The sequence below is a fragment of the Podarcis pityusensis genome (assembly GCF_964106645.2).
Source record: "Podarcis pityusensis genome assembly, chromosome: 1".
NCBI lineage: Eukaryota > Metazoa > Chordata > Lepidosauria > Squamata > Lacertidae > Podarcis > Podarcis pityusensis.
Window position 1 is genome coordinate 73649912 of NC_138028.1, and position 16910 is coordinate 73666821.

The 16910-nt window shown below is 38.7% G+C and overlaps 1 protein-coding gene across 12 annotated transcripts in view; it reads right to left on the reverse strand.

Moving 5' to 3' along the window:
• PTPN5 (protein tyrosine phosphatase non-receptor type 5) overlaps positions 1-16910 on the reverse strand; it is a 65226-nt gene that overhangs the window by 30645 nt on the left and 17671 nt on the right. For 7 of the 12 annotated variants that reach the window (XR_013984096.1, XM_080999103.1, XM_080999111.1 and 4 more), the window contains exon 2: positions 12850-12974. The gene's annotated coding sequence lies outside the window, so the exon portion shown is untranslated. Of the gene's footprint in view, positions 1-12849; positions 12975-15450; positions 15523-16910 lie in introns of all 12 variants that reach the window. The other 5 variants (XM_080999107.1, XM_080999106.1, XM_080999108.1 and 2 more) reach the window with 1 other exon arrangement.

Here is a 16910-nt window from a genome sequence, read left to right on the forward strand (position 1 = left end):
GCCTATTGTAATCTATGGACAAGCTGAAGAGTAGCTGTGTGCCAAAACGTCTGAGGAGATTGCTTGACTTTACAGTCACTGCTGAGTCACCAATCCTCTCCACATTAATTTTCACATTGCTCCCACTCAGTCCACCTGTCATTTCATATGGAATGAGAGATGGAGGGAACGAAGCAATGTTCTCTTTTTCCATTCAGTGTTCCGTTTTCTCCAGCGGGTTCTGTCTCCATCCTTGGGACGAGGCACCTAAAAACTGACTGGTGATCATGCACTTAACAACATGTCTCTCTCTGTGTGTCTTTTCACACACACACGTGTGTGCATGCACAACAAAATTGTGGCAGCTGCTTTCTTGAGCAATGTGTAAGTAAAAAGTAAAGCATCTTCAACTCCCATTGCTTCTCTTGAAGATCAAGCCTTGTTATATTCAAGCCTTGTTATAAATATGGAGAGGAAGCTGGAAACAGCTTCAACTCCCACACTTTTGCTAGATCTGACACAGCTGTGCTAGGGAAGGTGAGGCATGGCTGCTAGAGTAGCCCAAAGATGCTGACTCAGCTCCTTACTGGAGTTTTGAGGTGAGCACCACCACAACTTCAGAAGCAGCAGAGAAAGCCTAGATGAGGCAGACTTAAGATAGGACTTGAGAAACTATGTTGCTGGGAAACTTGGAATGTTTGGTGGAAAAGCTTGGAATGAGTCCAACCAAACATAGGCCAGAGTTTCTTTGAAGACATCCCTTTTATAAAATTCTTGAAGAATGGCAACCACCAAAATCACCAAAATTATTTGGACACAAATAATTTCTTTTAAAAAGAAACTCTCTCGAGAGGCAACCCTCTAAGAAGGAACAACTCTTCTGAACATAAAAAAGAATCCATGAAAAAGGAAATTAGAAAATTTCTTCTGACATAAAATCCCCTCTAAGGAAATGAGGAATTATGAAACCATGAGAGAAGAATTTGTTCTAAAGGTTGAGGTGGGGGAGATTATAAAATCATCTACTGAGGCAAAGTCCCTTTAAAATGAAGGCAGTAAATGTTTCCTGTAAAGGTAATACAAGACAAAGGAAGGAAGGGTTTCTATTCCTTCAGCTGCTGAATGGCATGCAGAAATTCAACGAGTTTTCTCTAAAAAAGGAAACAGCAACAGAATAAGCTTCTCCTTCAGGGGGAAAACCTGCATAAGCCCATCAGATCCATAGTTTCATCTCTTTCAAGTGGCTTCAATTTTGGCTCCCTGTTCTGGAGCTCATTCTCAAGGTAAAACAGAAGAAGTAAGAGAAGAGGACACAGAGCTGTCTGTATAGCATATTGAAATGACATTTCCATTCTTCCATTAGCAATATAACAATCGCTACCATTGTGTAACCATATCATCTTTATTAATCTCCTAAAGATAAATTTTGGAACATCCCAGAATCTTTTACAGCAGGTATAGGGAAACGTCCCTCCAAATGTGGCTGACCTAAAACTCCCATCATTCCTGACCATTTGCCATGCTGGCTGCCACCAGTGAGAGTCCTTACCCCCCTCCCCAACACACAAAACAGAAAAGCACGATGTGGAACCTGTTGCGAACAGCTAGAGAGGGAAGAGAAAATTAGCAAGAAGCATGAAAGTTTTTAGGTGTGTGCTCTTTGGATCCCTGAAAATTCTGAGTGGGAGCCCTAAGTTTGCAATATAAGAGAAATATAATATTAGAGAAATGACCTAGCTTTCTAAAAGAGGCTGAATGCACACAATAATCTTGCCACAAACAAATTGTGCTAAATTGTACTAGAGGTGATATGCTTATCTGAGTTGTTTGCCATAAACAAAGGTCACCGATGAGGAAGGAAAAGACAAGGACACCAGAAGCACCACAATTCAAATCACTGTATGATTTTGTTCCAAGGCTAATGGGAGGAAGGGTCCCCTTCCTAGAGCAAGATCCCATCTTTTGCAGCACAGAACCTCTCCACATCCAGCTGAGGCTGACAGGTCACAAAACCAGCATTAACAGTGAGAAAATGTAGCTTATTCCAATGAACCTGTCGTCATTTTGTAGTCCTTCTTTCATGGTACATATTATCAGTTCATTCAAGATGTTTCATTATTTATAACAAAACAAAAAAAATGAAGGGGGAAAAGGTAACAAAATCTAAGAGGTTTTGGATGTTTTGAAGAAAAGAAAAAAGATAATCATTTTGGGTGGTGCAAAACTATCAGGAAAAAAATAAGAAATACCAATGATCTAAGCATGACCTAGTTGGTAGAGTCTTGGGCCTCCATGGAATTGATGAAAAAAAGAATTGTAGTTCTTTGATGAGAGAAGTGGACAAGCATGCCAAAAAAAAAATGTAACTAAGAAAAAGAAACTGAATTGTATAGCTTGGATGCCAGGAAAATGGCTGTAGCTGGTTCCCTAATGAACAAGCAAAGAGGTTAGCTTGGGGCTTACAATCTTGTTGCTCCTTCCACATGAACCACTGTTTTCTCCATGATTGTTGAAAGTGGAACACATGAATATGGAATTTGAATCTCATCCATTCACAATGCCGGACCCAAGTTTCTCGTTGTGGTTGTGAATTCAGCTGTTAAAAGCTTGAACGAGGTGGTGTTACTTGATTTGTCAATTTGCAACCTGCCATTAATGAATTCATAATGCACTATGTGTGAGCTTACAAATCAGTGTTATGCAACCTGTACAAAGTGTAGCTTATGGTTGGGCTGCCTGCACTTACCATTTAAAAGAAGAAGAAATAAATAAAGCCAAGGAGTCCTCCTTATTAAAGTTCTCAAAGGGGAATTTTAGTTCAAGCATTAGTCAAAGAAACAAATGTTTAAACTGACTGAACAACCCTGCAAAGTACTCCACACATGTTTAGACTATGGACACAGGTTTGTTTTGGTCTTTTTTCTCTTATGGGCTTCTTTGGAAATAGATACATCATTTCAAACCCCAACTAGACCTTTTGAAAAACTGACTTTCCTTTAAAAAAAAAAAAGTATGGAATATGATGTCAGAAATATGAGCTTCTTGTGAGAACACAGAAGAATATTAGGTTTCATTATAGTACAAATGGTTAGCATTTGCTATCTTTCAGTTGGGACTTCCTTCAAGGATGCCTTTTTGGCTTTCCTAGCAGCCCCCATTTCTCTTTTGGACAGCTAACAATGGCCAATTATTGCCAAACAATGAATTTTTTTTTGTTTTTGTTTTTCTGCAATAGCTAAAACAAATGTGTGTGGTTGTTATGCAGCATTCAGTGTTTTTCAGTACTTAGAGGCAATTTGGTGATGGACTTCTGAGCTTTGTTTTTAAAAACAAAAGAAAAACCCAGCAATGAAAGGTTGTCAGTTCAGCTGCTCTTACCACATCAGTTGCCTAGCCTCTCAACCCTGAAAATGCAAAGCCACACAAAAGCTCTGTAATCCTCCAGCTAAAATAAAAACTACATCTGTAAGCATTCAAGTACCCACTTCATGCAGATTGAGTAAAGCTGAAACAAGGATAATAAAGTAGGAGGTAGATTAAAGATAAAAACCTTAACACAAGAGCCGAATTCTGATGCCAAAACAGAACGGCAAAACTAAAATGCAAGGGCCTTCTAGAAAAAATGTGATTTGTTTAGCTGTTGACAGATTGGGCCTGTGGTTACAGTTTGGGTTATAGAACTTAATTTAGGGTCATCCACTGACACCAGAATGTAGCTTCAAAAGCTCACTCCTTGGTATAGTTACCAGATGCACTCTAGAGCAGAGTCATAGCAACCAGACCACAAAGAACAATGGGAAGATTGTAATATTTTTCTGGAGCTTGCCAACATAAGTATGAAGGACTGCACAGGTTGGGATTTGAACTTTTTTAGAAGAAAAAAGTGTCCCGTATGCAACTCTTCTCTGTGTATGTGCAACTGTGTGAAAAGAGGCGTGATTATTTATTCATCATTACTGAAACCATGTGGTTGGTTTGCAGTACTGCAGAGTGCAGTTAAAATCATGAAGCCATTCCTATTCTGAAAACAGAAGTTTATAAAGCAGTTCGTGAACTTCTTAAATACCCATTACAATGAAGCTTTCACTTCAAATTTATGTATCATCAGCACATCATTGCTTTTCAGTAAAGTATATTTATGATCCTAACAGGATTATACATTGATTTGCTACTCCTTCCCCCTGGGAGGCGGGATTATGATTATCATAATCAAAAGGTCCTCATATAGGTTTCTGGTTCTTGGGGTCTTACGGCATTTTAATGGATAATTAATCTATTCTCCCACCCTCCACCCTTGCTCATAGCCTTCTTTCACTAATCCTTTCTGGGACAATTTATCCATCACTGCCACTGTTCACCTGGAGGTCTTGTCTGATATCCTCCAACCCAATCCAGCTTTCAAATTCTGATTCAAAAAAATGCCTTCTCATGAGTCACTGCAACAACTCCTGCTGACTCCATAGTCTATACTTGTATCTTGCTTAAAACATCACAACTTTGGAAGAGCTCCTGATTATATTTTCTCCTTGCTCCATTTTCTTGTGCAATCTAATACTTTACATAATATTATGGCCTTCTTATACGACTAGCAATATACGTGAATTTTTTAATGGCATCTGTAGAAGTGAAAAACCTTTCATTCTTTGGAAATGTAGCTAAACCAAGATTGTTCACATGCCTTCATTCTTTCCCTAGTCTATGACAAAGCCACTTCCGAGCTAGGGAGGAGGTGGGGTTGCGAGGGGAAGGAAGCGCCATCACCTTCCCCCAAAACAAAGGGTAGTCCGGTAAAAGATTCCGGGAGGCGTGGCCTTGTCCTGAGCCTAGGGAGGTGTGGGCCCTTGGCACGCCCCCAAGCCATAACTCCGGGGGCGGCTCCTAGTTGACGTGCCTCAGCAGGACTCCCCCTATTGGTGGTTAACCCTTCAAGCAAGAGGGCTGAAACCGGTTAGTATTAGGACCAATGCCTAAGCCAATACCGCTGAATTCCTGTAATCAATAAAGTTGTGGCCTAATTTGACCCATTAACTCGAATTCTTGTGTCTCATGTCTTTATTTCCAAGGGGGAAGGCGGGAACTCACCACGCAACATCTACTCTCTCAATAGCACATTGTATCAAACCATTAGATTTCATTTAAACCATTTACAGAAGACGGTAGCATGCAATATGCTTGATGGCTATAGGTATATGCCTTTGGTTTTCAAAGGCTTGGTTAATTATTCTTATTTTTAGGTACCTCCAATTATACCATTGTACATGGTTGCTTCGGCTCTCTGCTTCCATATTAAGATCACTAGGATCATGCTATAAAATAGACATTGATTTTTAAACGAACTTTGATATCTAAACATGCAAAAGTACAAGTAGCTTCAATTTTAAATAGTCTAGAACTGGAAGGTAGTTAATTTAGAGCAGGTTTCTCCGAGAGAAATGTTTTCAAGGAAGTTGAACATTTTGTACTTAAAATGTTTTGTCAGCTGAGACTCCCCTCTTGCTCATGGAGTAAGTTTCCTTGCTAAGACGTTCTAAATTTATAGCCCTGGGTAACTTTCCCCAGCTGCTGATGCAGCTAATTAGATTAGATTGCCATGCTAGGTTTGTATCTATGCAGCAGCCCATAGCTGCTTCCTCATTGGTGATCACTTGTAGCTGAGTAAGATTGTCTTCCATGAACATGGTCTTAACAGTGAGTCCGTGGCTGTGGAGGCCAATTCTGGATCCACACATCATTCCACAGTGGGGACATAGGTTTCTGGGCAGGAGTTGATCATGGTGAGGGTTTGTCCTCTAACACGTTTCTCCCTTTTGTCCTGAGTTCGAGCATCTTCAAAGTCTGTGACACCTTTGGTAAAGGCTGTTCTCCAATTGAAGCACTCACAGGCCAGTGGTTCCCAGTTGTCGGTGTTTATACTACATTTTTAAATACTTGCCTTGAACCTCTTTTGTTGTCCACCAACATTACGCTTTCCATTTTTAAGTTTGGAATAGAGTAGTTGCTTTGGAAGATGATAATCAGGCATCCAAACAACATGACCAGTCCAATGAAGCTGATGTTGAAGAATCATTGCTCTGACACTGGTGATCATTGCTTCTTCCAGTACACCGGCATTAGTTCGCTTGTCTTCCCAAGTGACATGTGAAATTTTTGGAGACACCATTGATGGAGTCTTTCAAGGAGTTGGAGATGCTGTTTATAAGTGGTCCATGTTTCACAAGCATACAGTAAGTTGGTAGTACAATAGCTTTGTGAACAAGCATTTTTGTTTCCCTGCTAATGCCCCAGTCCTCAAACACTTTGCGCTTCAGTTGGGAGAAAGCTGCATTCACAGAGCTCATGCGATGCTGGATTTTGGCATCAGTGTCGGCCCTTGTGGAAAGATAACTGCCCAGGTAGGACAAGTGATCGACCCTTTCCAACGTTACATAGGCTTTCCCTAGCATAGCAATGGTGGGCCCTGGTGTCTTCCAGAAACTGCAGCATCCAATCACCTGAACCGACACTCACATCAAGGCTGATCCAACTCACAACTCTTCTGTGGAATGCCCAGCTTTTCTACAGTGGATCATGCCCAAAGCTCTCACCAGAAGCATGAAATAAATAAGGGACAGTGCGCTTCATGTTGGCATGCCTGAATTCTTGTTCTCTGTAGAACCTTGTGGACTTTGCCATAGCAGTCATTTGATTTCAAAATCTGCAGGGTGTATGGCTTCTGAGACTGATGGAAGAAAACAAGTGCAACACTTATGCCAACACGACTGCCTACTGACTCTTTTTAAAAAAATAATGATTGAATGTTCTCTTAACAAGCTCTCCAGTTCATGTAGGTAGGAGATCTTATTGTTGCAAACAGGACAATAGAATTCAGAGAAAGCCATTGATTAATTGTAGGTAGAACACAGGACTAAAGCTTGAAGGTCATGCTGTGTTTATGTTGCTGAAACAAACAACAACAGAGTGTGGATAACGCATTTAACTTAATTAATTGTTTCCCTCCTCTGCAGTACTGCAGCATTTCTTTGTATTTCAAAATAAAAGAAGAGAGCAATTTAATTTTAAAATGTAAATAGCTTTGGCCTTTGAAAATGTAGTTGATGTTAATAGGCACAAATCTATAGCAGTACTTCTCGTATTCTGTTATTCCTAATCCTAAACAAGCTTTGCTTCTCCGCTGCTGTATAGGTTGTTTGTCAACCTGTTTTCTAAGCATCTTTCCAGTGTGAATGGATCACCACCACAATCCAAGGAAAGGGATTAACATACACAAACAGCATTGTATATAACTTTCTTAATGATGAGCGATATCCAAGTAAGGATGCAGTTCATCTGCATCATGTTGTTTTGAATGGGATGTATGTTCCAGTGTGAAGTCTAAATTATGTCCCCTTCCATTCCCCCTCCCAAAGCTAGTGTCCGTACCTTGCTTTACAAGTGTCTTGAGCCGGGTTGTGGCTTACATTTCTTCAAAGCTGAGCACATTTTACATTGCAGGGTGGGATTTTAAAAGATACATGTGTATAACTATCAGTGATTTCATTACCTAGGGGCTATGTTATTTGATTTTATTCTATATGTTAATGTATTACATTCTTTTTCTTCCCTCCCCTTTCTAAAACTTCACTGGAGGCCTCCATAATAAGAATTTCTCAAGAACACATATTTTTCCATTGCCTCGGCAAAATGATCCACATTTTAATTGTATTTGTACATAAAGGTAAAAGGTCCCCTGACCATTAGGTCCAGTCGTGACCGACTCTGGGGTTGCGGCGCTTATCTCGCTTTATTGGCCGAGGGAGCCGGTGTTTGTCCGCAGACAGCTTCTGGGTCATGTGGCCAGCATGACTAAGCTGCTTATGGCGAACCAGAACAGCGCACGGAAACGTTGTTTACCTTCCCGCCGGAGCGGTACCTATTTATCTACTTGCACTTTGACGTGCTTTCAAACTGCTAGGTTGGCAGGAGCAGGGACCGAGCGACGGGAGCTCACCCCGTCGCAGGGATTCGAACCGCTGACCTTCTGATCAGCAAGTCCTAGGCTCTGCGCGTCCCTCTGTATTTGTACATTTGTACATACTTGGCTATATATTCCGTTTTTTTAAGGACAGTGCAAATGATGACTGCAACTGTGATATCACTTGCAAAATTAAAATGCCAAGTGATTTCAATTAGACAAAAGGTGCCCCCACAAATGTAAGTAGAACATTGCTAGATCAGGCCAAAAACTCATCTAGTGCAGCATTCTTTTCTCATAATAGCCAATCAGATGCCCAAGGAAAGCAGGATCTGAGTGCAGCACCACTCTCCACCACTTGTGATTCTCAGCAATGGGATTTAGAGCCATAATCCCTCTGACAGGGGAGGCAGAACATAGCCACTATGGCTAGGAACCACTGATATTATTCTCCATGACAATTTTCCTGTAACGTATCATTGGGTTTTGTAATTGCCTTCAGCATCCTGCATCACATTCCATAGCAAGTGTTCCCCAGGGGCAGTGTTACAGGATTTAGTTTTCATTAGAAGAGAATACACTGGAGATTTATGGTGTCTTCATAACATTTTGCTTATTTGTGAATATAAAAATACAGCCTATTGGAAGGAAGGAAAACCGCTGAACCTGCATCAGGTCTCCAAAGAGAGAGAAACTACACCCCAAGGATGCTAGATTCAGCAACTCCAACTAAAACTTCTCAGTTCTCTTGCCTGTATCCAAATTCAAATGGGTAACTGCTTTTAGCTTTCTTCCTGTACTTTCACCAAGCTATGATGTGTGTAACACATCTTCCATCTCATGCCAGTTTTTAGCATAGGGTGCAAAATGTTTAGATAAAAGATTCTCTCCACCTACTCAGTATTTATGCAGTAATAGAGAAGGGCCATCACAACACATAAATCAATCTTATGAAAGCAGGTGAAGTTACTCCATTGACCAACCAATTCCCTCAACAGAAATTTATTTTGCCCTCATGACATTTTCCAATAACAGTATTTCCCTTACTGATTTCTCCCATAAGCTCACCGTACATTCGAATATAGACACACATTTAGGCTACAGGTCTAAAAATGGCTTAGTATCATACAATAAGCACATTTACAGATTTCTACGCTAGGGTCAACCAACTGGTACTGCAGAAGGCTGATTTATGGGAGGAAAATGTTCTTCTGAGACAGGAAGGGAAATAGAGCAGATTCCAAGCTCAACAGAAACCAGTATATTGCAAAGCAAAATAAAAAAATGTTTCCACACAAAGAGATGGGTGTTAAATGTACTACCAGCAACTTGAAAGAAATATAAGTGCTAAGCTAAACGCTAAGAATTTTCCTTTTCCAATAATTTTTATTAAATTTTCTACAATTATAACAAATACTGCAACAAACGTTGCACAACCAAAAAACAAACTGAAACAAAAATAAAAAATACATCTATAAAAAACAACAAATATACAACAAAAACAAACTTAATTATTTTTTTTTATTTTTTTTAATGATATTTATTAAAGTTTCACAAAAATACAGAAAACAAAGAAAAAAGTATAAATTACAACAAAAAAGTAAAAAGTAAGAAAAAAACATACAAAATAAAACAGTTAAAAACACAATAATGTTCCATAACCTATCTTCCTTACTCTTATTTCCCCGGACCTCCTCATACCTCCCTTCTTTGTATTCCAATTCAATTTGTTGGTTCAGCAAATCCTTACCATTAATCTTTTACCCAATTGTTAACCTTTTTTTTCCCATGTCTCTTAAAGCATTACAGCTAAAAACCTCTTAGTTTCTATCCAACATCCTTCTAAAGTTCCTTAATTTTGCAATATTTCTGTAAATAGTCCTTAAATTTTTTCCAGTCTTCTTTCACCGACTCTTCTCCCTGGTCTCGGATTCTGCCAGTCATTTCCGCCAATTCCATGTAGTCAATCACCTTCATCTGCCATTCTTCCAAAGTGGGTAGATCTTGTGTCTTCCAATACTTTGCGATAAGTATTCTTGCTGCTGTTGTAGCATACATGAAAAAAGTTCTGTCCTTCTTTGGCACCAGTTGGCCGACAATGCCCAAGAGAAAGGCCTCTGGTTTCTTCAGAAAGGTATATTTAAATACCTTTTTCAGTTCATTATATATCATTTCCCAGAAAGCCTTAATCTTTGGGCACGTCCACCAAAGGTGAAAGAATGTACCTTCAGTTTCTTTACATTTCCAACATTTATTATCGGGCAAATGATAAATTTTTGCAAGCTTGACTGGGGTCATGTACCACCTGTATATCATTTTCATAATATTCTCTCTTAAGGCATTACATGCTGTAAACTTCATACCTGTGGTCCATAACTGTTCCCAGTCAGCGAACATAATATTATGTCCAACATCTTGTGCCCATTTAATCATAGCAGATTTCACCATTTCATCCTGAGTATTCCATTTCAACAGCAAGTTATACATTCTTGACAAATTTTTAGTTTTGGGTTCTAACAATTCTGTTTCTAATTTTGACTTTTCCACTTGGAAGCCTATTTTCTTGTCCAAATTATATGCCTCCATTATCTGATAATAGTGGAGCCAATCTCTCACTTTATTTTTTAATTTTTCAAAACTCTGCAATCTCAATTTATCTCCTTCTTGCTCCAAAATTTCCCAATATGTCGGCCATTTGGCCTCCATATTGAGCCTTTTCAGAGCTTTTGCTTCCATTGGTGACAGCCACCTTGGGGTTTTATTTTCCAATAAGTCTTTATATCTTATCCAAACATTAAACAATGCTTTCCTAACAATATGGTTTTTGAATGCTTTGTGTGCTTTGACCTTATCATACCATAAATATGCATGCCATCCAAATACATTGTTAAAACCTTCTAGATCCAAAATGTCTGTGTTTTCAAGAAGTAGCCATTCTTTCAGCCAGCAAAAAGCTGCTGATTCATAATAAAGTTTAAGGTCTGGCAGGGCAAATCCACCTCTTTCCTTGGCATCAGTTAATATCTTGAATTTTATTCTGGGCTTCTTGCCCTGCCAGACAAATCTAGAAATATCTCTCTGCCACTTTGGCAAACTTAATTATTTTAAAGTCCAACCCTATAAACATATTACTTGTCGTCCTCTAGTCCCTCCCCTCTGAGTTTCCTTGTGTCTGAATGTAACAGCTTTCCAATATCATTATTAATAACAATGTTCCAGTTATAATCAAATTTATTCACTTTTCTTAGTATTCTAAATCCCATTTATTTAAATAAATTCTAATTTAATCCTAGGCCTATTTGATACTTTCAAGTAATTTCTAATTTTTAATATTACAATAATTATTCAAATAGTCCTTAAATTTCCTCCAGTCTTCTTGGTATTCCTCTTCTTTCTGGTCGTGGATTCTTCCAGTAAGGTCAGCTAGCTCCATAAAGTCCATCATCTTCATCTGCCATTCTTCCACAGTTGGTAGTTCTTGCGTTTTCCACTTCTTGGCTAGTAAAATTTGAGCGGCAGTTGTGGCATACAAAAATAATTTACCATCCTTCTTGGGCAATTCCAAACCCACATCACACTATCTGTTTTACAATGCAATCATTGTATCCCTGAAGGCATTAGTATAAGCATGAAACCATAATGTGGAGAGCTGCTGCAAAACAGCTGATTAAATGGGTATTGTAAACTAGGGATAGATTTACTCCCAGTTGACTCCTAACCCAAGCAGAAGCTGAGCACTGTCAGCAGATTTTATGAGAATCTATTCTTTTTGCTGAAGAGCTGATCCAGCATTGCATTTAGGTAAAAGCATTAGCTGTTTTCTCAGAATCTGATCTGAAAACAGTAGCTGAGAGTGTACCACTGCACTCAAGGGCTGCAATACTTCCATGTATTTATTTGGCACATAGCATCAGAGAGGAAGTACTCCTAACTTCTACTTACAGCTTGGCACTGGTTAAGAGGAAGATTAAATTCTGCCTCCAATGAGTTGACTGTAAGCAAAGACAGCTGTGTGTTGTGCATTATAGTTCTTGCTGATTTGTGGGTATCAAAGGCCATAAATACTTTACAGAAAGATCACATCTTCAGAAAAGGTAAGACTGTAGGTCTCCTAGATACTACTGTGATGCATAAGCCAAATCTGCTGTTTAGTGGATCATTGTCCACGAATCACCCAACCAAACCTTCTCCTGGCTACCTCAGCATCCTATCTCTTATTACTCCCACTCCTGTTTCCCTCAGGATGAGCCCAGGCAAGAAACACAAGTTCACATGGATCTCTTCTCCCACATTTTAGAAAATTAAGTATCACTCTTGTCTTGGAATCTCCAAGTAGCTGGGCAGATTCTCTCCCAACTACTCTTCTGCTCTTGTGGTGTAATACTATAGTCTTTACTCAGGTATGCATAGATCTCTCATACCTGCAGACCACCCAGTCTTCCATAATCATCTGCTTTTAAAAGAAGTAGTGTACCCCTATGGATGGAAGTCAAAAATTCCCCAGTTGCCGAAAATATACTGTCCACGGTGCTGAAATTTTGATCCACCGAGATAACCTTCTAGGTTTGAATACGGATACTGAACTCATGATATAGTATACTGTTGTTTTAGAGCTGCTTCCAGTAAACTTCCATCAACAATATTTTAACTTCTTCTTTAAGTTGTCTTTAGATTCCTTCTGCAGTTAGTATTTTTTTAAAATTAATCTCTGCAGCCCAAAGTTTATATCCAAGAGCTTTAAAAGGGGCATGTTACTAGGAGTGGTTATTTGCAGAATGTCCAGGCTGTAAAGGATGCTTCTAACTTATGCACTGCAATGTTCTGAGAATATTTCTAGAACATTTTCACTATGGTGAAGTGGAAAAGTTTGCACTCTTTTTTCTTTTTTTAAAAGTCAAGATCCACAGTAATGCACTCACCATTTGTCAAGCAGCAAAAATTCTCAGTCACATGGTTACTTCTCCCAATGGTTCCTCTGGTACACTTCTGATACTTTCTCGGACAATTGATCTTGAATTTGCAAATGTTTTATGCTTTAAAAACCCTTTAGAAAGAAAGAAATGAAAAGGGGGAAAAACGAGACAACATTTAATACCATCAGTAGCACCATGGGTGGGGTTTTTTTTGGGGGGGGGGACTTAATTCATGCTGATTGTATTTCAGTTCACGGTGTAAACGTGTGTTCTAATACCAAGTGTTTTTAAGAAGGTTAAGGAAAATTATCACAATAATGTAAAACTGTATAAAGCATAAAGCTGTGGATATGAGTGAGACAAATGTTGATAACTTAAACCAGAAAATATTGGCCTTTGGACCACGTTATTGGTGGACTGTATCCTGCAATGACTGCTTGTGTTGCAACCACTATTTTATTTCAAAGGACCTGAAAGGGGAGAGTGGTCAGTGGGTGGCATCTAAAATTTATGCTCTTTTCCAAAGTGTAGTCTTTTTTTCCCATGTTTCTTCCATAATTTCTATCATATATTTTCCTCTGTAAGATTTCTTGAAAAGATAAGTCATTCCTTTGGTAGAAAACTGTAGCGAGGGTCTATGGAAGAGAACATTCTTTGCACGAAGAAGATTCCAGTTTTAATAGACAGAATCTCTAGACAGGACTAGGAAGCCACAGCTGTTTGTGCAGACATTGCTGAGCAGGAAGCAGGGCCACTTCCTATGCTCAAACCTTGTACATATCCAGTAAGAACCCCAAAATCTCTGGAATAAATACAAGACAACTCATTCAGGTTTCTCTTACAATCTATTTCCTGACAATGGGTTGTTAGAGATTTAGTTTTTCCTGCCTTTGATTTTTATCAGGGAAGATTATCTCATGCTATACTTTCATTTAGCTTTCTACACATGGTAACTTGGAGCCAGAGACAGAGCATCATAATGTTCAATTAAGCAAAGGGAGACTGCTCTGCTTTCAAACATTTGTGGGGAAAGAGGTTGGGATTTCAAGTTCTAAACTGAATTAATGAGGATAGAAAACAAGCCCTAATTAACTGCAGCAGTAGCAGACAACACAAAAACGATTGGTGATTTCAGCCATTAGTCCAATGCATTGGAATAATTTTGCCCATATATGAAATCTAGCCAAATTTTGTATTGGAAATCTGTGGATGTGCAAAATTCAGAATTTGATATTTAAATTAAAACACCATCTTTTTCTACTCCCTTCCGACTGTGGTTGGTCCCAGGCTTTTCCTGGCCTTATGGTCACTTCCCATTCCGTTAGCAGACTTTGACCTTCAACACACAGGCACCTCTATCACATGATTTCTATACACAGAGGAGTTACTTGGAATATATGTAGTGGTGGATAGGTACTGTGTCCTGCCTCCCATTCATGGGCTCTACTTCATATTTACATAGTATTGAGGTACTTACAGCACAACTTGTGTAGACCACTAAACATGCATTTGTATAACAAAGCACATAATAGAACAACAAATTATCTCCCTTGCATCGGGGAAAGAAGTTATACTCTGAGATCAAACAAGTAACTTTATATGGATGCTCCTCTTATGCCTAGCTATTTTTAATGGTTTCATTATTATGCATTTGTTAGAAGCAACTGCTGAAGTCAGTAACATATACACTACATATACTTTATCAGTGAAAGAAAATTGAACACATGCTCAGAAGCCCAACTATTTATCTTTAGAAGCAATTGTTCAACTAGTAAGAAGCAACAATGTACAGTTCAGTCTTCAGCCTTGTATGTAGATATAAGCCAAATTAGCCCTGTGACTTCAGATAGATTCATCTGGGCTAAATCTAAGGCCACCAGTTTAAAAATGATTTATTATCGAAATTGTTTTTCAAGCATGAATGAGCACCATTCTCCTCAAAATTTGATTTTTGAGAAAGGCATTAAGGGGCTAAAAGCATTCGGAAGCACCTATGGTATGCTTTTTTGGCAACATAGCACATTCCCTGCCTACACTGATATTGTAGGAGCCCTGTTAGTCATCCAGTGTGCGTAGTTTATTGGCGTACTGCCCTTGCTGTATTCTTTGCTAAGGAAGACAATCATTTGTTTTATTTTTACTTTTCCTTTACGTAGAAGTCAGACAGCATTCTTTTCATCATCTGTCATTACAGAGGTGGCTGTCATAAGGCAATCCAAACAACATGGCAGCCAGGATGTTAAAAAGCAAAGGCCCAATTCAGGAATATGAGTAATCAGCCTCTATACTGTGCAGGACTTACTAAAGCTTGTTTCACAACTTACAACATTCTCAGATAAAAGTTACTTCTGGAAGGAATTACACAAATCCTGTGCGAAGATTATGTGTGATATTAGTTTATATACCTGACATCGCTTACACAGGATTGACATCATCATGTTACAATATATATGTGAGATTTCCCCTGAACCAACAAATAGAAACCTGTAGTAAACCTCTTAGATTTTCTGCTAAATCACACAAGATCAAAGCTGACCTTCCTGTTACATATTTGGAGAACAGTTTCATGCTCCTTTTCTATGCAAATGGCAGATACTATAAACTTACCAAGCATTCAGTCACTATGTACTACAATTCCAGGATTTTCCCAGCTGAATCATCAGTTACTACCACCTTCTCCTAAAGCATGAAAGAAAGAAAAAGTGTGCTCTTCACGGAGTATGAATGAGAAATGCATTTGGGGAGTTATACGATCTTATACGATCCCTGCATCGAAACCTAACTCCAAGGGCCGGCTTAAAGCAATGCTTTGTGGTCTGTTTAAAGACACCCTAGGGTTTGAAGTCAAACAGTTAGAAAAAATTCTCTTCATTTGCACAAGCTCTACTTTTAACTTCCAAAAATGATATTTTGCTGCTTATAAATGTCAATATCCCTCCTTGCTACATCAAGTAATATCTCTGTTGAGAATTGGTCACAACTAAACTTTTACATTGAAAGTTTGATTGATAGATACCCAAACACCTCATTTAATGCTAGGGTGAGTATTAAATTGGAATACCACCAATGGCATCGCACATTCAATGAAAATAGGAAGACTCTCTAGAGACAAGGTTATAAATAGGGAAGGTATATGCTTGCTTGAGCTGTGTAATAATTTTAACTTACAAATTGTGAATGGTTCAATAGATGGTGATAGAAACAGGGAATTTACATACCCCCCCACCAGGGTGTAGTGTCATCAACTATATGCTGGTCCTTTGTGACACTGTAAATCTGATAGTGAACTTTAGAATTGGGACACTCACTGAAAACAATCACCAACCACTGCTGATGTCTATAAATTTAAGCTTTGATTTAGAAACAACTAATCATAACAACACAATTTTTTGTCAACATGAGCAAATGGCCCAACTAAAATCGTTCCAGGAAATGATTCTAGCAGTGGGGCAAAAACTTAGTTGCTTTTAGGAACCTGGGGTCAGGGGTCCCTTTACCTTTACCTTTACTCTTTAATCTAAAGAACATCAATTCTTGTACTGACATTCTGGAAGTATATAGTGAAATCTTCAAAATGTTTGAAGAGCTTAACACTCCACCAAAAGTCAGGGTACTTAAAAGCAGAACTAGTCCCTGGTTCGACAATGAATGTCTTCAACTTAAAAAATTAATAAATAAATGTGCCAAATTTCCAAAGATAACCGTACCAAACTAGAACCTTCCTACTTTGACGAAAAAAGAAAATATCACCTAGTTCTGGCCAAAAAGAAACAAAAAGATGCCACCCAAAAATGGTCCCAATTGACTTAATTCAAAACAAAAGTAACAAAGTGTTTTGGTTGGGAGTATATGGAGGTCTGAAAGCTGGCGACCAACCAGCTGTCCCATCAACTGCAGAATCTAAATTGTCTCAGTATTTCGTTTCCATATTTAATTATCTACATAGTAAATTGAATGGAAAGGAGTCCAACAATAACAAACTAGATAAACTAAAGGAGTGGCCAAGGGTGAAAGAGGAGGAAATTAGAGATATAATTATTAGTTGCAAACTGGGAGAGTTGTTTATA